The 27,647-nt window shown below is 31.6% G+C and overlaps 1 long non-coding RNA gene across 1 annotated transcript; it reads right to left on the bottom strand.

The window, feature by feature from the left end:
- Positions 1 to 14,027: 14,027 nt before the first annotated feature.
- On the bottom strand, positions 14,028 to 14,927 carry LOC142226150 (uncharacterized). Its single transcript, XR_012719613.1, has 2 exons — positions 14,276 to 14,927; positions 14,028 to 14,217 (listed from the first exon to the last, which is right to left on the bottom strand). It is a non-coding gene; the product is annotated as an uncharacterized LOC142226150 (long non-coding RNA).
- Positions 14,928 to 27,647: the final 12,720 nt, after the last annotated feature.

The raw sequence follows: 27,647 nt of genomic DNA, 5'->3' as shown, positions 1-27,647 counted from the left end.
ACTCTGGCATTCGAGACCATATAAGTTCAAATCGGGCGAAAGATATATATGTGAGCTATATCTAAATCTGAACCGATTTTAACAAAATGTGACACACTTAACGATACTATTAAACGTACCCCTTGTGCAAAATTTGAAGCAAATCACGGCAAAACTCTGGCTTTTATGGCCATATAAGTTCAAATCGGTCGAAAGATATATATGGGAGCTATATCTAAATTTGAATGTCAATTCTACCCTCTATGCAAAATTTCACGAAGATCGGTAGTAAACTTTGGCCTCTGTGGTCATATGAGTCTAAATCGGACGAAAGATATATATGGGAGGTATATCTAAATCTGAACCGATGTGGCTAATATTTTGCAAGATTTTCGAGATTCATAAAATATTTGGATGTACGGTCTTTCAAGAAAATCGGTTGATAAACACGCTAACTATGACCACATCGGGGATAAATATATATGGCAGCTATATCTAAATCTGAACCGATTTTTTCCAAAACCAATAGCGATTGTCTCTGTCCCAAGAAACGGGCCCATGCCAAATTTGAGGACGATCGGACTTAAATTGCGAGTTGTACTTTGTGCACAAAATTACATATACAGACAGACGGACGGACAGACAGACGGACGGACAGACAGACAGACGGACATCGCTAAATCGACTCAGAATTTAATTCTAAGCCGATCGGTATACTAAAAGATGGGTCTATGACCACTATTTCTTGGCGTTACATACAAATGCACAAACTTATTATACCCTTTACCACAGTAGTGGTGAAGGGTATAAATATGGGAAACATTTAAATCTGAACCAAATTTGAGACAACTTCGTAAAAACGTATTTATGATTTATCGATCGATAGATGTGTATTAAATTTGAGTTGATTTGGGTATTTTAGCCATTTTTGCATAAATCGGAAAAACATATATATGGAAGCAATATCACATGCATAGTTACTATGTTAATTATACTCCCTGTGCAAATTTTCACGGATTACATGTTTGACCTCTGTGGTCATATGACGGAAAATCGGGCGAAAGATATATATGGGAACTAAATTAGAATCTGAGCCGATTTCAACCAAAATTAGCACGCATATACAGAACCTTAATTCTACTCTCTGTGCAAAGTTTCAACTAAATCGGGGTAAATCTTTGGTCTCTGTGGGTATATGAGTCTAAATCGGTCGAAAGATATATTCGAAATCTATATGTAAATTTGAAGCGATTTAAACAAAATTTAGCAGGCGTAGTTAGAATGTTAATTCTACTCCCTCTGCAAAATTTCACGTAAATCAGAGTAAAACCTTTGTCTCTGTGGTCATATTAGTCCAAATCGGGCGAATGATATACATATATGGGAGCTATATCTAAATCTAAATCGCTTCCTTCAGAACTCATTCCCCGTACAGGTCTTCGGTGTGTACTCCTTTCTGCAATAGCAATATTTAAATTAAATTTAATAAAATATTCAATTAAAAGTTTAATTGAATTCCATTGCCATGATTCAATCATAAAAATTATTACAATTAACATTCAATCACAAAAATTAATGCAATTAAGAAAATTGTACCATAATTTTTTAATTCAGCAATCTCAACTAAAAATTGGATCAATTAATTTCGTGATGGAAACAAAAATTATTTTTCTTCTGTACATTCCCTAAGTTTGGAATAAACAGTGTAGAATTTTCCCTAATCATTTCTCCTGAGAGTTTGTGTGGACCATGTTCCACTACTGGGAAACAGAGTTGATTGTTCCTTTTGGGATGGTGATTTCGCAAGTATGATGTCCTCTTTGGTTGACACATGTGATTTTGTTTATCATAAAGTCCGTGTTTTTTTCGACTATCGCGATAGATTGCAAAGCCTAACTATCTACCATATATGATGAAATATTTGCTGCTTTATTTATTTAAATTTAAAATACAAAAACACGGCATTCGGTTATTTTTCTCTAAATTTGCCCGGCAATTCGGTTGCTGAACTGCTTACCATCTATGAAACTGAACAATTTTTAGCATTGGAGGAACAAAGATAAGACGGAAAGAAATTTACATCAAATTGAGAAAATATGGCCACTTTAGGCGCTACAACATAATATTCTTTGTTTTATAAAACTCAAAATTTTATAAATTTAAATACTTTCTTTTGTTAAAATTTGTTTTATTTGTGGCAGTTCTAATTAAATAATTTCGAACGTTTTTCATTATCATAGCGTACAAGCTTCAACTTTACATCATTTGTTCTCAGTTTGTTGATATATTGTGACTTGTTGATGTTGTCAATTGGCAAAGACAAAGCGCAAATCCATAAACCTCGGCGAGCAAGACGCGTAAGCAAAATATTGCAATAATGAGGCTCACAAATAGGAAATTTGTTATAATGTTTAGGATTGAATTAATTTTGGACATTTCTGGAAACTCTTTGCTGTAAATCAAATTTTATCAATATTTTCTGTTTTTTGAGGATTTCACTTTTTTTATCAAAATACGTAGTTCGTTTTGAGATTATTCATATCTTTAACATTGGTTGATATCTTATCGTTAATGGATCATAATTTCGACTTGATATCTTATTTTTGTCAGATTACTGGAACTTGCGTGTTTTTCGCTGCATTCATATCAGTCATCCAACACGCCATATCAGTTATGATTTAACGAAAGATGTTGTGTATATTAGAATTTAGTATATGAGTAACATAGTTTGCTATGACCTTTACCAAAGGATTTTGGTATTGAATCCGATCTAAAGTTGCTGCTTCTTTATAATGAAGAAATTTTTCGGGAGCTATCTAGCTGTAAAACTAAGCTCCATAAATTTTAAATTAGGATACAGAACTCATCGAATTTTCGTTCATTTCAAAATAGGTCTTATGCGCTTCACAGACTATCAGTTAACATATTACGGACGGAATGTCGGTGTTTGCAAAGAATCTTACAGTGTGTCGGATCGATACGACTTGTCGGCGATGACTAAATAATCGGTAAATGTGTTATCGATCCCATAAACATGCAGCAGTATCGATTATGCCTTCGGACTTAACTTATAATGTGCACAATATATGAGATATGTTCGACACGAACACTGTCGCCCGGAATAACTGATGGTCTGTAAAGCGCATAATGCAGTAGGATCTTTTGAATTTTCTTAAAGATTTCGATTTGAATCCTAATGAGTATTTCGAATTTATGAGATTAATATCAATTGATATTCACGAATAACTCAGCTACACCCTCAAACAAAAAAATCAACTGTGCAACATATTCTACCAAACATATTCTGCTTCAAACATATATATTTTCAGAATGTGAAACAAAGAATTGTTTGTATTGTTCAAACATATTATTTTTCACTTTAGGCATATATCTTTTTAAGGTGCCAATCCATTTTTTTACTTGCAGCAAAATGCCATAAACATACTTGTGAGCCACAGTGGTACAAAGGTTAGCATGTCCGCCTTGCAAACACATGGTCGTGGGTTCAAACTAGGGTTGCCAGATAGACTGTAATGGGCTGGTATTTGCAGATTTTCTATGTCATGTCCAGTTACAAACTTTTCAATAATATTTCCAGCTAAATATACTTTTGATATAATATTTCAATAGAAAAGACTATACGTTTAGTTATTTATCTTCTCAATAAGGTGATTTTTGAGTGTTAATTACTTTTAACTAGCGCTCAATTACACCCAGTGAGAGAAAGCGTAGTAACTCAAATTTTTGAAATTTCCACTTTTCATTAAAAAACGATACACACTGTCAAATTCTCCCATTTTTACTATTTTTCCTTAAAAAAATGCCGTTAAGTCTCTTTTCTTGTCTTCAGAGTTAATACTTTTTTACTACAGTTTTTTGTCTCTACTGAAAAATAAAACAAGTATATACGGAGTTAAGTTCGGCCGGGCCGAATCTTAAATATCCACCACCATGAATCAAAAAATATAATTGTTTCCGTAGAAAAGTATTCGTTAGGTTACTTGAAAATACATATATAGAATTTCAGTTGGATTTGATGACAGATATTCTGCCAAACAAACGTATATGGAAATCGGGAGACAACACATGGGAGCCGATACACACCATATTCGCTACAACTATTTACGGACCAAAAATACTTCTAAATTTTTAATTTGAATTTTGAAAATTGAAAAAATTTGAAAATTCATTTTGGATTCCAAGCAATTCTCATAAAAATTGTGATGTCTACACACTTAAGAGGTCAAAATTGCGGTGTCTAGAAGCCAAAGAAGTCAAATCGGGAGATCGGGCTATATGGGGTCTATACCAAACCGTGAACCGATACACACCATTTTCGGCACACCTATTTATGGTCCTAAAATGTCTCTAGATTTCCATTTTCAGGCAAATCGAATAGAAAATACGGTTTCTAGAAGCCCAAGTAGTAAGATGGGGAGATCGGTCTATATGGGGGCTATAGCAAACCATGGACCGATATACACCATTTTCGGCACACCTATTTATGGTCCTAAAATACTTCCAATTTTAGACAAATCGGATAAAAACTACGGTTTTTAGAAACCCAAGAAATAAAATCGGGGGATCGGTCTATATGGGGGCTATACCAAAACATGGACCGATACTCACCATTTTCGGCACAACACTTGATGGTCCTAGAATACCTCTAGATTTCCAATTTCAAGCATTTTGGATAAAAACTACGGTTCCTATAAGCCCAAGTCCCCAAATCGGGGGATCGGTTTATATGGGAGCTATATCAAAACCTGGACCGATAAGCCCATTTTCGAACTTGGCCTGCGTGCAGACAAAAGACGATTCTGTGCCAAATTTCAGGACGATAGCTCGCTCCTTCATTGAAGACTGCAGCGTGATTACAACAGACAGACGGCCAGACGGACATGCTTATATCGTCTTACAATTTCTCCCTGATCAAGAATATATATACTATATATAGTCGGCAATCGATATTTCAATGTGTTACAAACGGAATGACAAACTTATTATGTTATACCCCCATCACCATTCTATGGTGGTGGGTATAAAAATTAGAGTTACTACCCTTTTGTTTAATAGGTGCGATATGTATTATCTATAAGAACTGCATTCAACCTATTTTTCCTTTTCTGTACAGATTGAATTAAAAATATGTTCTCTTTTTATACCTTGCGCCACACTGTGGAACAGGGTATTACTTAAATTTGGCACAAGTATGTGTTTTGGCTCAGAATAGAACCCTATTGATTTTGGAAAAAATCGGTTCAGATTTAGATATAGCTCCCATATATATATTTTGCCCGATATGGACTTATATGGCCCCAGAAGCCAGAGTTTTACCCTAATTTGCTTAAAATTTTGTAAAAGAAGAACAATTAGTACTATAGTCAAGTGTGCCAAATTTTATTGAAATCGGTTCAGATTTAGATATAGCTCCCATATATATCTTTCGCCCTATATGGACCAATACGGTCCTAGAAGCCAGAGTTTCACCCCAATTTGGTTGAAATTTTGCACTAGGAGTACAATTAGTAGTGTAGTCAAGTGTGACAAATTTTATTGAAATCGGTTCAGATTTAGATATAGCTCCCATATATATCGTTCGCCCGATTTACACTCATATGACAACAGAGGCCAATTTTTTTCTCCGATTTAGTTGAAATTTTGCACAGGGAGTAGAATTATGCGTGCCAAATTTGGTTGAAATCGGCTCAGATTTAGATATAGCTCCCATATATAGCTTTCGCCCGATTTACACTCATATGACCACAGATGCCAATTTTTTGCTCCGATTTGAAATTTTGCACAGGGAGTAGAATTAGGATTGTAGCTATGCGTGCCAAATTTGATTGAAATCGGTTAAGATTTAGATATAGCTCCCATATATAGCTTTCGCCCGATTTACACTCATATGACCACAGATGCCAATTTTTAACTCCGATTTAGTTGAAATTTTGCACAGGGAGTAGAATTATCATTGTAGCTATGCGTGCTAAATTTGATTGAAATCGGTTCAGATTTAGATATATCTCCCATACATATGTTTTTCTGATTTCGACAAAAATGGTCAAAATACCAACATTTTTCTTGTAAAATCGCCACTGCTTAGTCGAAAAGTTGTAAAAATGACTCTAATTTTCCTAAACTTCTAATACATATATATCGAGCGATAAATCATAAATAAACTTTTGCGAAGTTTCCTTAAAATTGCTTCAGATTTAAATGTTTCCCATATTTATACCCTTCACTACTACTGTGGTACAGGGTATAATAAGTTTGTGCATTTGTATGTAACGCCAAGAAGGAGTAATCATAGACCAAACTTTTAGTATACGGATCGGCTTAGAATTAAATTCTGAGTCGATTTAGCGATGTCCGTCTGTCTGTCTGTCCGTCTGTCTGTCTGTTGATGTATTTTTGTGTGCAAAGTACAGCTCGCAGTTTTAGTCCGATTGTCCTAAAATTTGGTATAGGGTCCTGTTTCGGCTCAAAGACGATCCCTATTGATTTTGGAAAAAATCGGTTCAGATTTAGATATAGCTGCCATATATATTTTTCACCGATCTGGTCATACTTGGCGTGTGTATCAACCGATCTTCCTCAAATTCCGTACATCCGAATATTTGATGGGTCTCGAAAAACTTGCAAAATATCAGCGAAATCGGTTCAGATTTAGATATAGCTGCCAAATATAGCTTTCGCCCGATTTACACTCATTTGCCCACAGAGGCCAATTTTTAAACTCCGATTTAGTTGAAATTTTGCACAGGGAGTAGAATTAGCATTGTAACTATGCGTGCCAAATTTGGTTGAAATCGGTTCAGATTTGGATATATCTCCCATATATAGCTTTCGCCCGATTTACACTCATATGACCACAGAGGCCAATTTTTTAACTCCGATTTAGTTGAAATTTTGCACAGGGAGTAGAATTAGCATTGTGCCAAATTTTGTTGAAATCGGTTCAGATTTAGATATATCTCCCAATATAGCTTTCGCCCGATTTACACTCATATGACCACAGAGGCAAATTTTTAACTCCGATTTAGTTGAAATTTTGCACAGGGAGTAGAATTAGCATTGTTACTATGCGAGCCAAATTTGGTTGAAATCGATTCAGATTTGGATATATCTCCCATATATAGCTTTCGCCCGATTTACACTCATATGACCACAGAGGCCAATTTTTAACTCCGATTTAGTTGAAATTTTGCACAGGGAGTAGAATTAGCATTGTAACTATGCGTGCCAAATTTGGTTGAAATCGGTTCAGATTTAGATATATCTGCCATATATAGCTTTCGCCCGATTTACACTCATATGACCACAGAGGCCAATTTTTAACTCCGATTTAGTTGAAATTTTGCACAGGCAGTAGAATTAGCATTGTAACTATGCGTGCCAAATTTGGTTGAAATCGGTTCAGGTTTGGATATATCTCCCATATATAGCTTTCGCCCGATTTACACTCATATGACCACAGAGGTCAATTTTTTGCTCCGATTTAGTTGAAATTTTGCACAGGAAGTAGAATTAGCATTGTATCTATGCGTGCCAAATTTGGTTGAAATCGGTTCAGATTTAGATATATCTGCCATATATAGCTTTCGCCCGATTTACACTCATATGACCACAGAGGCCAATTTTTAACTCCGATTTAGTTGAAATTTTGCACAGAGAGTAGAATTGGCATTGTTGCTATGCGTGCCAAATTTGGTTGAAATCGGTTCAGATTTAGATATAGCTCCCATATATATGTTTTTCTGATTTCGACAAAAATGGTCAAAATACTAACATTTTCCTTGTAAAATCGCCACTGCTTAGTCGAAAAGTTGCAAAAATTACTCTAATTTTCCTAAACTTCTAATGCATATATATCGAGCGATAAATCATAAATAAACTTTTTCGAAGTTTCCTTAAAATTGCTTCAGATTTAAACGTTTCCCATATTTTTTTACTAACATTGTGTTCCACCCTAGTGCATTAGCCGACTTAAATTTTGAGTCTATAGATTTTGTAGAAGTCTATCAAATTCTTCCAGATCGAGTGATATTTAAATGTATGTATTTGGGACAAACCTTTATATATAGCCCCCAACACATTTGACGGATGTGATATGGTATCGAACATTTATATCTACAAAGTGGTGCAGGGTATAATATAGTCGGCCCCGCCCGACTTTAGACTTTCCTTACTTGTTTTAATTTAATTAAATTTACTTTATTTTATTTAGTTTATGAAAACACTGAATTATAAATGTTCTGTTGTGTTTTTATTATTTATTTAAATATTTTAATAAATAGTTTTATTCCTCATATTTGGGGATTTACGAAATCCAGATTTTTTTAATCCAGCCAACTTTTTCCAAAATTTCAAGACAATAGGCCATTTGAATCTGTCAACCCTAGTTCAAACCCAGTCAAAGATAATTGAGAAGAAGATACAGTCTTGTTATAGCAAAACTGGAGCACCAGAGGACTCTGCCAACAAAATATGATAAAGTTTGCGTCGACGTGTCTCTCAAATGTACTGCCGTTTGCGTCGGAAAATATCATAACATTTGTGTTTTTCATAAATTTCTGAATAAAACCCCACAAAAGCAATACCAAAACGATTGTAGAAAATTAAAATAAAACGTATGTGTATTTTAAAGCGAATATCCATTATGGTTTTGTGTGAATATTGCCGTTTTAAATTTATTCCTGGGCAGAGCTGATTTGGAAAAAATTGACAAATAAAATAATTTTTTTCTCAAAGCCCTCTACACCTTGACATTTGTTTTCTCTTTATAAGAGCACAATGCTTAATCTTGTTATACTCAATTATCTTTGCCCAGTTTCGAACAAACACTAAAAATTTCTTCAGCGGTGGATTATACCACCTCAGTAATGCTGGTGACATTTCTAAGTTTTTCAAAGCTTCTCTAAGTGGTTTCACTCCAATGTGGAACGCCGTTCAGACTCGGCTGTAAAAATGAGGTCCCTTGTCATTAAACTTAACGTAGAATCGGGCAGCACTCAGTGATAAGAGAGAAGTTCACCACTGTGGTATCACAATTGACTGAATACTCGTATTCTAAGTAAGCCTGAAATATCGGCCTGTCACTATACCTAACCTAACCTACTTGTGTTGGATTACAAATAAAAAAAATTGTTTATAATTTATTCGAATCTTGTACTGCAAATATTTATATATAAACAAAATATAAAAGTCCAAAGGCAATCACAAAAATTTACGTTTTACATATTCCTTAATATTGGACTTTTAGCCGCACTATGTTGTGTTGTTTTTCTTTATACTTTAGTTTTTCTTTATACTCCCTCGGTCTCTCTAAACACATATATGTTTGCATCCACACCCATATTATATTTAAAAATGTTATGTCCCAAACATAATATGTTCTAACATGATAACATATATGTCCCAAACATGTTATGCTGGCTTATGAACATTATATGCTTACACTTAAATATAACGTGCTATAAATTTGTGTTATAAAAATATAATATTTATACCGAAACATTGTTTGCTCATATTTTTCTTACAATATAGCTCTTGGCAATGTTGGAAGAAGTACTTTCTTCATAGGAAATGTTCGTGTGGTAGTAAAAAAGATTTCCATTTCATATCGAATCAATATCGAGAACGACAAAAAATTGGCATCTGTAACATGTACTCCCAAACATATTCTGCTTTAAGCTTATATATTTTCAGAATTTGTGCAAACAAAAAAATGTTTGTACTGTGCAAACATATTATGTTATCTTTTTTAAGGCTCCGAATACACAATTGTACGTGTAAATTGTATAAAGTTTAGACTTACACATTTCAAAGTTTAAATTTTGCTCATTTATCCACATAAAAATATGTCTCTCAAGCAGGTCATCATTTGCCCTCATTTGATTACCTAATTATGTTATGTTATCCTTATATCGATACAGGCTGGTTTATACTACATACTATTACAATATTTTTTCGGAATTATTGGACAAGAAGTTCGAATGAATATTGTAATAATCTATATTTTTTCTCTATTCTCTTGCCCTATTTGATGTTTCTAAACATACATATATATATGTTCATACAAAATGTTTAAATTAATATATGTAAGAAAATGAGATGCCCCAAAGATAAAATGTTGTAACATATATGTCCCAAACATATATACTAGTTTACGAACATTTTATGCTTGCACATTTTATGCTTATAATGCACAGATTTCATATATACACTCTTAAAAAAACGCTCGGCAACAAATACTTCCAAACATATTCGGATTCAAGCATATACATATATATGTACACGCAAAAAAATAATTCTTTTCTCCCAAACGAAATTTTAGACAAACAAAGTTCGTTTCTCATTTGCTTTTCGCTATAAGGAAGTGTATTTGGAAGAAAAGTATATACTTTTTGTGATAAACGTTATTCTTTTCCAGGATGTAAAAACTAGAGGTCTGCACAATTCCATTTGTAAATGCAGAGTACACGTGTACTTGCTAATTGAGTACATCTATTTGAGAGAGTCGCAAAACAATTGGTACCAGTGTTGCCAACTCCCCAAGGCCAAAAAGCACCAAAAATATATTATAAATTCTAACATACCACCTTCCACCACAAAATCGAAAATTAAATGCTCTACTAAAAAAAAAAACAAAAAAAAAAAAAAAAAAAAACCTTCCGACGATTATAGAACTTTTGTGCATTGACTTTTAAAAAGTTAAGGTGGGTATTAAGATCGAGTTTAGCTGCTAAAATAGTAATTTTTTCACAATTACTTTTCTTTAATAATTCATTTTAAGGAATACAAACTTTGTGAAAATTTGCTTTTGGTTATAATAAAATTTGCAGCAAATATGCATAATTTTATGCCTTTTTTTACTGATATAGTTTTCACCTTAGCGGCAAAACTCGAATTTAGTACTCACCATTATGAACCGCTATTCAAGAATACACTTTGATCAGTTTTAATGCTTTCGTCCAATTCATTTTGATCAGTGATGTTTTTCAACTTTCAAAATATTAATATATGGAAGGAGTCTATTGCTTATTTTAGTTGTGCGTGCTTTTGTGAATTTAATACGAACGTTTTTAATGACATCTTTACCAAATTAAAAAATTCGACACTCACCGCTCGACTGTCCTACAGAATACCCTAAATAACAATATTAATTAAAAAATAATCAATACCATCTTCATAACAATCAAATTCTATATTTGGCAATAAATTTGAGTTTCTTCGGCTCTTGAAAGTCTAATCAACATTTTTGTATCAATTAAACTTAATACTGTTCAAAATAAAAAAAAGCACCAAAAGCACTAAATGAAAATGCCAGAAAGCACCAAGTTGGTGCTTTTTTTGAAAAGGCACCAAAAAGGCAATTTGGTGCTTGTTAGAAATCAAAAAGCACTAAATTTGGTGCTAAAAGCACCAAATTGGCAACACTGATTGGTACACATTTCAATGAACACCAAAAGCCACGAGTAACTTCTTGTAGCTACTCTGATGTCTTTACTACCAACAAACACATATTCCCCTTTCTCTCTTATTGAAGTGTACTCAGAGTGATCACGTCGAGTATGTTGCGAGAACAAAACTTCATAGAGTACTCCATGTACCACGTGCAGTTTCATAAATACAAGAAAACAGTTACTCTCCATAATATATGTTTTCGGATTAATATAAAGAACGGCAAACGTTAAGGTAAGTGTGTGACATACATAAATATATGAAATATGTACATACATACATATCTATGACTAATAATAATGGAAAGTTTTGCTTCGCACATAACTGAGCAATACTTGTGGTACCACGTGAAGTGAAGAGAATCCATGTTGTACTTTTTCTCAAGTACTTTCATTTTTATTGTTCCTTTTTTTCGGAACACATATTGTTTCGGATATGTACTTGGTGGTATTTGACAAGCAAGTGTTCTCTTCACTTCACTACTTGCGCTCTGAGAGAAAGACAGTGTATGTACTATATTCGACAGCGAATTGCATACATGTAGTGAAAAGTTATTCGATGCAGACCTCTAGTAAAAACAATTTCATAAAGACTAACTCAAAAAAAATGTTTTCTTGCTAATTGCATTTTCCCTCACATCTTTCTCACATCCACGAGGTTTTTTGTTCTTAACCCCTTTTCCTGTAATACCAACAATGTAGTATAATTTTTAATTTTTTTTTTTACCTTTCACCTGGATGGAGAATCGAACCGCGGACCATGCACTTTCTAAGCCAACACACTAACCACTGAGCTATGTACCTGTTATGGTCATCAATAGATAATTATCCATATAAGTTATATTTATATAGCATGGCTTGCGGCGCCCACGAACCGAATAAACAAAGTTTATTTAACAGAAACAAACATTTAGTTTGGCACCGTGGAGCAGTGGTTGCTAAGTCCGACTTGCATGCCAAGAGTCGTGGGTTCGATCCCTGCTTCGACCAAAGTTTGTTTTTGTTTTTTTTACATATATTCCAGATATGTTCGAAAGATTCCGAAAAAATGTTCAACATTACATTGTACTATATTCAATTTTGAACTGTAAAATCTGTCTTATTAAAGACCTAAAGTCAGAAAAGAACAGTGTTTGAAATAAACGAAATGGACTGTGTTGTTGTTTCAAATATACCTTTTTTTATTGAAAAAATAAAAATTTTGTAACAAACGAATTTTTTTGGTGATAAAAGTTTAAAATTTTCGAAGCAATTCAAAAAAAAACTCTAACAAAAGAAAAAACGTTTTCGGTACACGTTTTCCAAACGTTTTTTTCTTTGCGTGTATATATTCAGAATTTGCTAAAACAAAAAATTGTTTGTACTGTACAAACATATTATGTTTTAGTTAGTAGTACAGTACTAAATTTGATTGTCATAATGGCCTTCTAAACAAAACAAATATTGAATTATTTCGTAATTATTTTGTTCCTTCATAACTTCCTCATTATCGTATTAAGCAGCACCGTCGTGTTTCATAAAGTATATATGGTACGTTAAATAATTGTTCTACAAATTCATTCAATCTCTAATAGTTGAATTATTTTCATGTTATCTTGAAGCAGTGTAAATAGTTCAAGATTTCACGTATTGTTTATCTCTATTCATTCGTCCCGCATACATTGGCAGAGAGGTGTTTTTCGATGACTATCGCAAAATACTAATGTTATCAGTATTCTATTTTCCATTTTATAGGAATTCCAAGATAAACATTACAACTACATGCGCCATTTGATTAGTTGATTAGTATTTACCTGAGCAATTGTTTCTAAGGCAATAAGAGTAATCAACTATCATGCTTTAAAGCATAATAGATATCAACGCGTTTTGGGCTTCCACGACTAAGAATATATTTTTGAAACATAACAATCGCTTCTCCACCATATATTTCGTAATATCCCTATACCCGTAGAAATATTTAATCTGACAACGATAAAATAACACCATACGTCTCGAATGCAACAACCAGCGTTCATGATCTGAGATCGAAGCAAATACAAATAATCGCAATGGGAAAATATTGTCGTAAGCCCAAATTATTTATCCCTAAACTATTCTTCTATCCCAATTTCTCAGACATGGTTGTAGTAGCTCTTTAAATACTAAAAATCCGAAACAATATTTTTAATATTCCTCAAAAAATCGACTTTGTAACATATACTGCCAAACACGTTCTGTTTCCAGCATATATACATATACTCGTATGTTCATAATTTGTTCAAATAGAAAATTATTTGTAATATCATAACTATTTTTAAGGTCCCAAAATAGTTACTTCCAGTTGTTATTAGATGCCGATGTAGGTAAAATAACTCACATTCATACAAATGCGGAGCTCAACACAAACATATATTTTCATTTTCTTCTATATGTCAATTCTCGTCGTCGATCCTTGTTCGTTTCTCCAAATACCCAATTTAATGTGTAGATTTAATAAAGTTTAGACTTGAATATTTTTGCGGAAGCCCCCTTTATGGTCCAGACACCTACACGCAAAAAAATAATTCTTTCCTCCCAAACGAAATTTTAGACAAACAAAGTTCGTTTCTCATTTGCTTTTCGCTGTAGTTTATTTGGAAGAAAAGTATATACTTTTTGTGATACACGTTTATTCTTTTCCAGGATGTAAAACCAATTTCATAAAGACTAACTAAAAAAAATCTTTTCTGGTTAATTGCATTTTCCCTCACATCTTTCTCACTTCCACGAGGATTTTTAGTTTAGCACATTTTTTCTGTAATACAAAAAATGTAGAAAAAATTATTCGATTTTATAAATTTTTTACATTTTACCTTTCGCCTGGACGGAGAATCGAATCGCGGACCATGCAATTTGTAAGCCAACACTCTATCTACTGAGCTATGTAGCTGTTATTGTCATCAATAGACAATTATCCATATAAGTTATATTTATATAGCATAGCTTGCGGCGCCCACGAGCGGATTATGCGCTTTACAGACTGTCAGTTATTCCGGACGGAATGTCAGTGTTTGTAAAGAATCTTACAGTGTGTCGAATCGATACGACTTATCGGCGATGACTAAATAATCGGCAATTCAAAAAAACTCTAACAAAAGAAAAACTTTTTTTGCGTGTACTAAAATGAATTATCCACAACAAAATTTGCCTCTCAAGTAGAGCACCAACCATTTGTCATTGTTTGTTGTCGTCTTCTCCCTGTCGCCATCTTTAACTCTTTCTCTATTCTCGTTGTGCTTCTTTCTCCCTCTCAATGATATTTCTAAACATATATATGTTCATACAAAATTTCTAAACATATGTTTACATCCACACCAGAGATGAAAAACGGATTTTTAAAGAATGATACCTTAAGGTGAGTACTATGTTCGTATTTTTCACCAAAACACTAAATTAAAAGTACAAAAATCTCTATGAAGACGATTATATTTATAAAAAGTCTTGCGAAATAATGAATGGAAAAGATCTAAGGAATTGATTGTGAACTATTTTGTATTTATAATTTAATTAAATTAAAAAAGTAACCGTGAAAATAAGCGGGTTTCAGCTTGAAAACTGAACATAGTACTCAGCTTTATTTTATAACAGTTTTGTTTATGTTTTTATAATTAAAATAATAAAATGGACCAGGAAAATGGAAGTGGCTATTTCCAAATTATTGTGGGAACCAGTTACGGTCGTTACAATTTCTTGACCCTTTAGACTTTCTTGAGAATTTTAGAATACGGAATACTCTTAAGTTAAGTGCAGAAGTGATCCCCTACGGTGAAGGGTCCGCCACAAATAAAGAGGTGATATATATATGAATCTTTGGTGTATTGAAGAAAGTGGCATGAATTCAAACAATTTTCAAAGATTCCTTTTTTTGAAGATAACTCGCAGATAAAATGTGACTGAATGATTAACTAATTAAAATCGTTTTTGATTTTTTTAGTATTAGCATCCCTGTTAAATTTGCATTCGCAAAGGAGGGCATTCATATGTTTCGGTGTAAAAATTATATGGTTGGAACTCAATTTTTTAGCACATAATTATTATGTTCATAGACTAGTATAACATATTTGCGACATATATGTTTGAACATATTATGTTTGGGACATACAATTTTTTTAAATATATGTGTGGATGCAAACATATATTAATTTAGAAATTGCCTGTAAACCTATATGTGTTTAGAAAGAGAGACCGAGAGAGTATGCTGCAAGTAAAAAACTGGAAGTAACCAATTAGCGCCTTTTCTACCAGTGTATGCCTGGTATACATAACATAATATGAAACATAATATGTTTGAATAATACAAATAATATTTTGTTTGCAAATATATATATGCTTGAAGCAGAATGTTTTTGGAAGTAACATATATGTTACAGAAGCGATTTTTTTTTTGAGGGTGTACTATAATGAGGTTTGTGAGCAAACAGTAAATTTTCGTTTTTTTTTTTATTTTAGTTGCTAATTATGAATTTAGTACCCACTTTGATACAGAATAACGATGTGTAATCGGTTTTAGACTTACAAATGTCCACATCACTAAAGAATACATCTATTTTCTCTCGTTTTATTATCGCTTTGTCGACCGCCCGCTCTGTATTTAATTTAAATGTTGTTTATAGTATATTCCTTACTTATCTTTTGCATTGTTTGCTCAAAAAAAGAAAACAAAATTCGCTGACGTTGTCGGTGTTGTCCTCGTTGACGCCTATTCTAACGTTGTTTACATTATAGTTACTATGCCACCACCCTATCTATAAAATACGCATGCAGATATTACACATACGTGCACACACACACGCACACTAAAAGTTCGGTTGGCGTAGCTGCTACTACCGCTGCAGCATTTGCCGCAACTGTCGATGACGAAGATAATAATGATAATGTTATGTTAATGTTTTTTGAAAAAAACTTCTCGTTCGGTCATTTCAGTTTTTGCTTCCTACGCGTGTACAACACCGCTATACAGCCGTAATACGTGTTATACTGTTGTCATATTAAGTCTGAGATCTATATGCGGCCCACGGTAGTAACGGGAACAATGTAAATAGAATTGAACGATTATACGAATCCGAATACGAATATTGAGTAGTCATCTACAGCACTATTCTCTTATAAATCGACCAATAACCAAACACTCAATAGCAGCTGAAAAGTAGCTAACCAACGAATGTGGTAAATGAGCGAGCGCGAGCATACGTAACGCGAATGCTGCCTTTTAGTTGCTATTTTGTGGTCAATGTTGACGAACGCGCAAAATATACGAAGAAAAATCTAATCAATTGAAAGAGCAAAACAAAAAAAAAAAAGAAAAAGAAGAGACACACACAAGCGGTTGTGTGATTTTTAATTTCTTCTATTTTTCGGTTTTTATTACATTTTTAATAAGTTTTCGTTTATTTTTCATTGCTCCATTGCTGCGATACGTTATTTTCCGTTAAACAGTTTTGTTCTCCGTTCCAAAATAAATTCGATAATAATATCGTAAAAACCAACAACAAAGAAGTGATCACTTGATCATTTAACGCTGTGTTGTATACTTTCGCATTCGGATTCGTGAGTCTTACTACTACCCAACGTCCGCTCCGTTCCGTCCCATCCCGTCCGCCCGTTTAGTTCGGTTTTTGATTTTCAGTGGCCGATTCTATTCTTTCAGTTGTTTTAGCTGATTGTATGAAAAATATTTCGAGTACGACAAACGAAATTCCTAAAAAATATACAAAAATTCTTTTAACGAACTTTTGTATATTCATATATGTATTTATTTGTATGTGCGTGTGTGTTCATAATGTGCTTTAAAGCTTAAACATATATGCATCTTCTTCTCATTGCATAGATGTGTTAGTATAAATACGTCAATTGCCGTCTGGGTTTGTCAGACACCAACAATCATAACAGTGGGTTTGACAAGATCGCGCCAACATAAAATAAAGAAAGAAAACCATAGGAAAAAAGTCTAAAAGAAATCAAAGGAAAACTTGTGATTTATGTACGTCATTATTACTCTTCATAGAAGGAAGAAGGAAATAATTTATCTATCCAACACGATTGTTAAGTATTTGACAGAGGTCCATTTTCATTGGAGTGCTCTATCTATATCCGTCATAAGCTCTTCTGAAATAATCATCATTAAATATTTATATGGGACTTGTTTTTGTTTTGGAAATTCTCGCCGTTTACTCATTTCCGTATTCGCTCTCTCTTACACCCATACACAAATACACTCATATTGGTGTTTCATATTGCTGTATGTTTTGTGATTCATTGCGAAAGTTTATAATGACGTTTTAATGTTCGTTCTTGAGATTTTTCAAAGTGAATTAAAATAAAATTTTATATTTCATTGGTGGCCTGCAAAACAATCATATTAATGCAATTTTTGTAATGTAAAATTTGTCAGGCGATGAACAAATGATGCAAAACCCAAATGATGGATAAATCATATGGAATAAAAATAGCATCGTTATTTAGAGTCAGCTGACTGTATTATGGTTAATATACATGAAGAAATGTCACGAAGAAATCTTTAGTACTTGTCATGGCCTAACAAGAAGGTTAAATCATGGGCCCATATGATTGCAATTTTTTTTTATTTCGACAACATTTTAAGACGTCAAAATCATATGTTTATGGTGGTTGCAGCTCACCAAATGACAATGCACAGCAAATGCATCTAAAACCAACTCACGCACTCATAGCTGGAGAATTATTCAAAGATGACTTTAGTATCTTGATTCCAGTCCCAAAATACCACGCAAATCAGTTTTTAAACTGCATCATGAACTGTTTTTGTTAATAGCTGTCGAAGAGCCATTTGACTGATTTCCGTTCTTTGGTGGGTATTATAGTCTTATTTGTGTCATATCGGCGTTCTTCGGATTAATTATCCACTTCACAATCGCTCATAGGTGACGCAATTAAATTTGAACCTTCACTTTTCTCTGGATTTGAATTATTTTTTTTCAGGACAATTGAAAGAATAAATAATTGCCACTTTTACCAATGTCATACGATTCTTTTATCAGCTGATTTTGGCTCCTTAAAATTGTAAACAACATATTGACATTTTTGTTTTTGTAATCGTGATTCAATCTCTTTATTCAGCCATGGTACTTGTTTTAAATGAGTGACATTCTGTATTACACAGAAAAAAATATCACCAAAATATTTCCAATTAAAAAGTTAATTGAAGTTGAATGTTTTTTCAATTAATAAATTAATTGATACAATTAACTTTTTAATCAAGATAGAAACATTAAGTTAATTAAGTCAATGATTGAAAATTTTAGAATTTTTAATTAAAAAATTAATTGATACAATTAACTTTTTAATCAAATTCGGAAGACTAAGTCAGTTAAAAAAAGTGATGAATATTTCTTAATCCAAATAAAAACTCTAAGCCAATTCAGAAAGTAATTGAAAATAGTTACCTTTTTAAATAAAAAATGAATTGGGGTTTGCATTCAAAATCAATTAAATTTTTAATTGAATCAATTAAAAAATTAATTGAAAATTGCTAATGACATCAATTAATTTTTTAATCAAGAATTTTTTCTATGCCCAATTAAAACTGTGATTGATACTATCATTTTCGTGATTGAAGACATTTCAATTAAAAAAATAATTGGATCAATTAATTTCGTGATTGAATCTGAAAATTTTTTTTTTGTGTGTAGGGTAGGAATTGAAGGGTTGACGTTTTTAAAAATTAGACAGCTGACACGAAGTGTTACCAGTTCAAACGTCCCTATTTTTTTTGATGTGAACATATCTTTTATTAATTCAGTTTTCATTGAAAACTGATTTGAGTCGTTAAAAAAAAAAACGAGTTGCTAGTTGTCGATATTGACATTTTTTTTAAATCACCACCTTGATCCAACTAGAAAAGTCCATTAGGTTGGCATCTGGTGAACTGAACGTACCATACACACAAAAATTTTTTTTTCTAATTTTTAATTGAAACGTCTTCAATCACGAAAATGATAGTATCTATCACAGTTTTAATTGGGCATAAAGAAATTCTTTCAATTAATTTTTTAATTGATTCAATTAAAAATTTAATTGATATTGATTGCAAAACTCAATTATTTTTTAATTAAAATGTATCAAACACTTTCTTAACTGGCTTAGTGTTTTTAGTTTGATTAAAAATTGATTGTTTGAAATAAATTTGTAATTCAAAATTAAAAAAAAAATTCATCACATTTTTTAACTGGTTTAATCTTCCGAGATTGATTAAAAATTTATTTGTATAAATTAATTTATTAATTGAAAAAGTTGTCAACTTCACTCAAAATTTTAATTGGAAATATTTTGGTGATATTTTTTTCTGTTTAGCCAACCTTTGGACGAAGTGAAGTGCCGATGTGATTTGAAGTGGTTTATCAGCCATGATTTAAACTTGCTTTATGTGACAGTACGAGTCTTCCGAAATGTTTGCATGCACACTGCTCCACCGCAGTTTTCAAAATGTTTTCCTGATAATAAGTCGTATTTACTTTGACATTTACATTTACTGCGACCAAATATTTTAGTTATGTTGAGTACCTTACGAGTAAATTGCCGATGTGCAAATACAAATACCCACTTTTTTCACTTTATCCACGTAATACTCGTTTTAGCCCATGTTTAGTTCATAAAAAATTTGAGACATAAGATAAGTATAATTCCATTGGGCTATGGAAAATTTCAAAAATTAAAAAAATATAATATTAATAAAATTTAACTACAAACCCTTTTTTGAAATAAAAATAAGTTAAAGTTTACACACAAAAAAATTTCCGTAGTTAAACTAACGCCAAATTTAACTTATTTTATTGCGAAAAAATTATTTGTTTGTAGTTCAAAAAGTGGTGAAAATGTTCTTTTTGGATCCGGAAGTGGTGCAAAATTGGCGCAGCGATGAATTTAACATGGGCTTGTCATAGGACGGATGTCCACCATTTCAACAGCTATTGCACTGAATTTGCATCACTTCTTAAGGTGTGATTCTAATTCAGTGTTTTGGATGTGAATTAAAAAATATTATGATATTTTTCTAACTAAATAACATATTTAATTTTTAATGATTTTTTATGCATTCTAAGATTTGTGTGAAATGTTCGCAATTTTTCTCGAAAGGATTTGGTATTTTTTCGGAAAATTTTAAATAATTTGTACCATTTTATTAATTCTTACTCTGTTTTTAATTTATTTGAAACAAAAAAGTTAAAATTACCCATTAAAAAAGGAAAAAGTCGAGATATAAAAAAATTGAATTAAAAGAACTTCCTCTGTAGTTAAACTAAATAACATCTTTGGGAGAACATGTTTGGAAGTGCTTTTAAAGTTGTGCCTTTAGAAGAACTTCCAAATTTTGTTGCTGAGCAGTCCAATGAAATTTTCGTTTTTTTTTTAAGTATGTCTCAAACATTTTATGAACTAAACGCGAGTATAAAGTGCAATGACCGTACACATAAGTTCATTTTTAACTAAAACAAATGAAAATTTTCGTACGATTTCCAAAAATAGTAAGAATGAACTACTGTATGGTTAAAATGGTCATGATTTGGCGTCAATGATTTTCTTATTTACTTTTAGTTAATTTTTCTTCAATGAGAGGGAGTAATTTCGAGAATAACAGTTAAAAAGTACAACATGGTACTAAATTTTCTTGGTTTTAACAACACTTCGTGGAAATCTCAAACCATGGAGTACAAAATAGTTCAATTTTCGCGCAAAGTAGTTCATTCTTCCTATAAAACAGTTTAATTTTTTTGGTGTAACTACGGGCTTTTTTGTAGCCCTCGAAGAGGAAGAATTATCGTACGCGTATCGAGACTTTTTGGCGACTTGTTTTTAAATGTGAGACTTAAGTTGCACTCAAAGGAAACCTTTAATTTTGATAAGAGATCAATCGAAAAATCTGAAATTAAAGTTACTCGTTACATCCCATATACGGAATACTTTGATTTCGAAGTGGAAAATTATTATAGCGAATACGAAAAGATACAAAGTTTCCAAAAGCTGTGGAAATGAATGGGAGTTTCAATATAAATAAATTAAACAAGACTAAGCGTCCATTTTGTGTAGTACACTAAAAACTATTGACCTAATATGAACAATTATGCGACTTAATTTTAGTAGAGTAAGTGCAGCAAATGTGGTACAGGCTTGCAATGTGGTATAGTGGCTTTTTTCTCTATCTAACAACGAATAACTAAAACCAAGATGAGTAGATTGTGGCTGTCAGAGAATGATAAGTTTGATTTTTGCAACTCTTTATTTGTGCCAGTTGAAAAAAATAATCACATTTATCTGTGCTCGAATGTTTTTTGGGTGGTTCTCAATAATTTCGTTTTGTGTGAAGCTATACTTTCAATTTATTAATTTTCGGATGTAAATAACTGACGAGTAAAAAATCGAAAAACGAATGGGTGTACCACATTTGCTGCACTTACTCTACATGTAATTTACACAATATTAACCCATTACCGCCCTCTGTCCCCATATGAGGACACCTGCTTTGTCAAACAACTAATTCTTCCCGTTATTTTGTAATTTTAATTACACATATGACAGCTTTGTACTGCATCTGATCTATAAATAAAGACACTTGGTTGCTTTTGATAAACAAGTGTCATATTCAGTGCGTCATATTCTTGTTATTGTTCGGATAGTTTTCGTAAAATACTTTCAATAGTTTTATGTGTACTAAGTGATCTAAAATCTACAATTCTTCGCAATATCTCGATTTATCTTAAGTTTATTTTATTAAAAAAATTGTACTACCAGGTAATGGAGATTTTTGGAGAATTTCATACTTAAAGCTGGTTACTGTGTTCAGTTTTCAAGCTGAAAACCAGCTTGTTTTCACGGTTACTTTTTTAATTAATTAATTTAGAAATATAAAATTACTTGCAATCAATTCATTGGATCTTTTTCATCCATTATTTGATAAGACTTGATAAAAATATAATAGTCTTCATAAATATTTTTGTACTTTTAATTTAGTGTTTTGGAGAAAAAACCGAACATAGTACTCATCTTTAATCTGCCCAATGTCCCCACATGGGGACACCCTTTTTCAAAAAAAGTGTCAGTTTTTTTTAAATCTTTTTATTTAGTGGTTACTGAGTTCAATTTTTTTCTTAAAATTAGGGCACGAATCTTGGAAATTTGCGTCTCTCCGTACGTCCGTAACTTGTATGTCTTTGACATAAGGAAATATGGAGTAAGATTTATTTTGAGAATTTTGTAGCTTTGGTTTAAAGTGTTTTTTTTTGAATTAAGAAAACATTTAGAACAAATTTTCTTTTCAAACATTTATTAAAAAACATTTAATAACATTTTTCTAATAAAATTACGGGGTGAATTTATTCTAATAACATTGCAATCTGTCTTTTTAATGGCTTCGAATTGCTTAAATAAATTTAAATAAATAAACAGATTACACAGTGATTATTTTTTATTTTACCACACTTAAAAAAATATTGTCGTGAGCCCAAAGATTTCATACCTTTAAAATACGAATGCAAATTTTGCTTAGCGTAGAAGACGCCTTTCCCTAATATAAAGTTTTTTCCTTGTCCAAAAGTCGATAAACTTTTCAATGAAGTCGTTTTGTCCTTATAATTAAGTGATTTGACTTAAAAGTGGATATCATAATATGTATAAAAGAAAAAAATTTTGGGCTAAGGTCAACTTGACTTTAATAATCCAGAAAAAATCTTTAAAATTAATGGAATTGTCTTTAAATTTGTTGTCTTTTTGCATCTTGACTACAAAGCAAAAATCGTTCAAATATAGGACATGTTTTTCAACACTTTATTTTAAAGACGTTTTTGACTTGAAACATAGCATAATTTCTTCTGGAAGTCGAGTCTTAATTTGGAAAATTAAGTTGTCGTTAACTCGTTTTAAAGGACTGAAGAAAAAAAGGTGAAAAAGCGAAAAATTAAAAATTGCTTCCTAGAAGCAAGTACACAAAACCCAAATTTAAAAGAGAATTGTGTCTTAAAAGTGTCCTTACCTGTATTCTCCGCTTCTTTGGCTCGGAATCAATACCAAAATTTTGAAAGTAAAGACAAAATCTTTGGAAACGGGCATGCGTTTTTTTTTTCAGTGCAATGTGGCATGGTTATTAAAATCGGATATTTGCAAAAATTGTTTATACTTTTTTGGTTCAAAAATATCGAGGCAAAACGGGAATCTCTTCTGCAAATATTGAAATAATTTTAATACAATTGGGAGAGAAAATTATAAAAGGAATTTGGCGATTATAAGTGACCCTCAAAATTAGGCGATTTCCTTGCCATTATCGGCTGTTGTAAACAATTATCGAGTGTCATTTATTTTGCACAAAATACTATCTGTATAAAAAACATGCGCGTGAATATGACATGTTTTTGTTTTTTTATCAACTTTTAATTATTACACACACACATACATGTATATAGTACAATAAAAATGATTATTTGAAATGAAGACATGCTTATAAATCTTACCTATAATTATTAGCTTTGTTAAATAAAATACAAAAAAAAACAAATCGCAAATATTTATCTACAACTGTATTTTCTTTTGTTTTATTTTTCGAACAGCTCTCGTTAATTTACGACGACGTCGAAGATACGCGTAGAAACAAAGAAAGAAAGCACGAAAGAAACAAAGAGAGACGACGACCTTTGAAATTGAAAGCAACAACAACAACAACATTTTAATAAGACACAACAACAAAAATATAAGCAACATCAAAAGAAGCAACCACAAAATACACAACAACAAAAAATTCATATTAAACGCATCATTCATTAAGAAGTTCAATAGAAAACAAAAACAACAAATTATAAAAACAAATATCAAATTCGTAAAAATAAGTTTGTATAAAGCAAATCCTGTTAAAAATCTAACTTAAGTAAAAAAAACAAAAACAAACAACAGGAAAACAGAGATAATCATTTAAGCATAACAACAAAAATCAAGAATAAAATTTAAAAGAAAAATTACAAAATAAAAGCATACTACCAACCTACTACCTACCTAATCTATATTTTGGAAAGGTCATCTTTAGTTAAGGCTTTCTTCAAAATTTATCAAACTAAAACAACTACAACTGCTGTTCTCGTCTCGTCTCGTTACGGGACATAAATCAAAGTTATACACCGTCATAATCACCTTTACCAAGAACAACAACAACAATAATAATCAATTAAAAAATCACCAATAACAACAGTCCCGTTAAAAAATAAAATTGACTACATCTCCACTAGATCGTAACTAAAAGAATAATAAAAGAAGCGACAACAACAGCAACTATTACTATTGTTACCACCTCCAGCCGAGACAACGGTAACAAATTCAAGGCGACAAATTATCCATCATTTAGATAAATTTAATCTATTAAAAATAAGCATTAAAGTACAAACCACGGATCAATACCAAAGATGGAGGCAAAATTTTTGGCAGGCCTATTTTCATTCCTCTCAATATTTTTAGCGATTTATGCTCAATCACCCGGTAAGTTAATGTCAATTTCTTATCTTTTTGTATTAATTATATTACAATCCTATAAATCTGTCTATCTACCTATTTCCTCGCGATTTGAAATTTATGTATAACTCGAAATACTTACCACTCTTATGTGTGTTTTTTATATAATTTTAATTTTATTTTTTGATTTATTTTTAATAATAAAAACAAGTATTCTATTCTAAGCCTATTTAAGATTTTAATTTTATTTATTTCATAAATTACTTTTTAATCATTATTTTTTTATTTATACTTATTTTTTGTAAAATATATTTATTTTAGATTATTTGATTTGTGAATCTGTTTTTAATTTTATCCTACAAATATATAAAACTTTATTTCCTTAAAAAAGTATGTAACAAACGTTCTTACAGATTTCCTGAAGACCTCCAATATAAGGAGCTCTTTTCAGAGCATACATATATTCTCCTAATCTACAATCATATTCTATAATTTTAAATTTGATTGAATTTTTGGTGCTTAGATAATGTCAACACTGTATATGTAATATTTTTATGTTTATTTTTTAGGACCTCAATTTTCAATATTTCATAAGCAATAATTATAATATTTTTTCCATTCATTTAAATATGATTTAAAAATAAGATTTATGTGAACGTAATTTTTACGCACATATCGAAGATAGAGATCGTACTTTAGTTGATGCTTTTCGTAGTCTAAACGCAACGTGTTCGTCAGTATGTATGGTTGATTATTTTGCCCGATATCTTTCGAAGGAGTTAATCAATCTAATTTAGAACACTGTAATTTTCTTACCCAACTTGAATCGAGTTAATTGGATTTATTGACATCTCTTTCTTCTAATTCATCTAATTCTAATTTATGGTCTCTTTATATTTGGAAATATAACATTGATAAGATTTGATTTTTGTTTTCATTCACATTTGTTGCGTGAGTATGACGTTGAATCCTTGACTCAGTAATCAATTTCTATCAAAGTTTTGTTAACAAAGTTGTTCATACGTTGAAATTTACGAATTACTGTGTGAAAGGCCTACTTGGGGGGTTAAGGGATAATTTGATTCTTGATTCGTATTCAACTCGATGAGAGTTATCCCTATAAATACTGGCTATAACCGTCATTACGTTTTTTTTTGGCACAGTGGACCAATACTACAAATGAACTTTCAACGTAAAACCCCACTTTTACGAAATTATTTACTAAATTGTGTTAATCCGTTTTCTCTAGTATCCTTTTGAAAGTGATATATTTATAATATATAATTATAATATTATATTTCATGTTAGCCTGATACCGAAACAGGCAATTGACGTCCAAATGCATTATATCTAATTATACAATTATTTTTCGAGCTTTATGGACAGATATAGATTAAGGAACATGGTTAATAGAGCCACTGAAAAGAAAACGCCAGATACAAATCTATACACGCCTGAACTGTACATGTTTCGGTTCGGGCGAATGAACCTTTCCACAGCCTTTTCAATGGCTCTATTAACCATGTTCCTTAATCTATATCTGTCTATAAAGCTCGAAAAAAAATTGTATAATTAGATAATTATAATATATAAATAACAATTCATTTTTTTTATGTAAATTTTTATGTAAATTAATTTAAAAGAAATTTATTTCATAAATTCATTTATACCAAACATTATGAAATTACATTAACGGACATTTTCATGTGGCTCCGTTAGGTTTTCACTGCCAGTTAACAGAAAGTAAATTGCAAACATCTTTTCTCCAGTTAACTTTAACTGAAAATTTTTCAGCAGTTAAGTTCCTGACATATGGAATATATAGACAAGATGAGAGATAAGTCCATACTACGGTTTAAAAGTTCGTTAGCTAACGAAGCTTCATGAAAATGGGGGTAAATGTATTATCCGATAGACAAAAATGTTAAAATTAAATTCGAATAATGTAAAAAGAAACTCGCTAAAGTCAACCGTATACACGCAAAGAAAAAAAAACGTTTGGTAAACGTGTACCGAAAACGTTTTTCTGTTGTTAGAGTTTTTTGAATTGCTTCGAAAATTTTAAACTTTTATCTCCAAAAAAAAATTTGTTACAAAATTTTTAATTTTTTCAATAAAAAAGTTATTTTTGAAACAACACAGTCCATTTCGTTTATATCAAACACTGCTCTTTTCTGACTTTAGGTCGTTAATGAGACACATTTTACAGTTCAAAATTTAATATACTACAATGTAATGTTGGACATTTTTTCGGGCGGCGCAAGCTGCTATATAAATATAACTTATATGGATATTTATCTATTGATGACCATAACAGGTACATAGCTCAGTGGTCAGTGTGTTGGCTTACAAAGTGCATGGTCCGCGCACGCAGAGAAGAAACATGATTGCCACAATCATATTCGAAGAGCAAAATAATATGATAGCAGCTATTTTTGCGGCGACCATGTAACATTTTAACCTGCAACCATGTTGGCTCAGTGAACATGGTTCTAAGAAAAATACAATTGTCCTCATCTAAAATGTTATTATATTGACAAAAAGACTTTTGTTTCCATTAAAAGACAATGGTCACGATCTAAAATGTTATGTTATTCGTCAAAAATGTTTTTCTTCTAGTTAAAAGAACATGGTCACAACCTAAAATGTTTTGATTTTTATGAAAAAACTTTTTTCGTCGTCGGAAAAAGGACGCCACTTGAGAAAAGAAAACACAAAATCAAC

This window comes from Haematobia irritans, chromosome 2, assembly GCF_050003625.1.
Source record: "Haematobia irritans isolate KBUSLIRL chromosome 2, ASM5000362v1, whole genome shotgun sequence".
In the NCBI taxonomy this organism is placed as follows: Eukaryota; Metazoa; Arthropoda; class Insecta; order Diptera; family Muscidae; genus Haematobia; species Haematobia irritans.
Note: the sequence above shows the minus strand (reverse complement) of the source record. Positions and strands in the feature narration are given on the sequence as shown.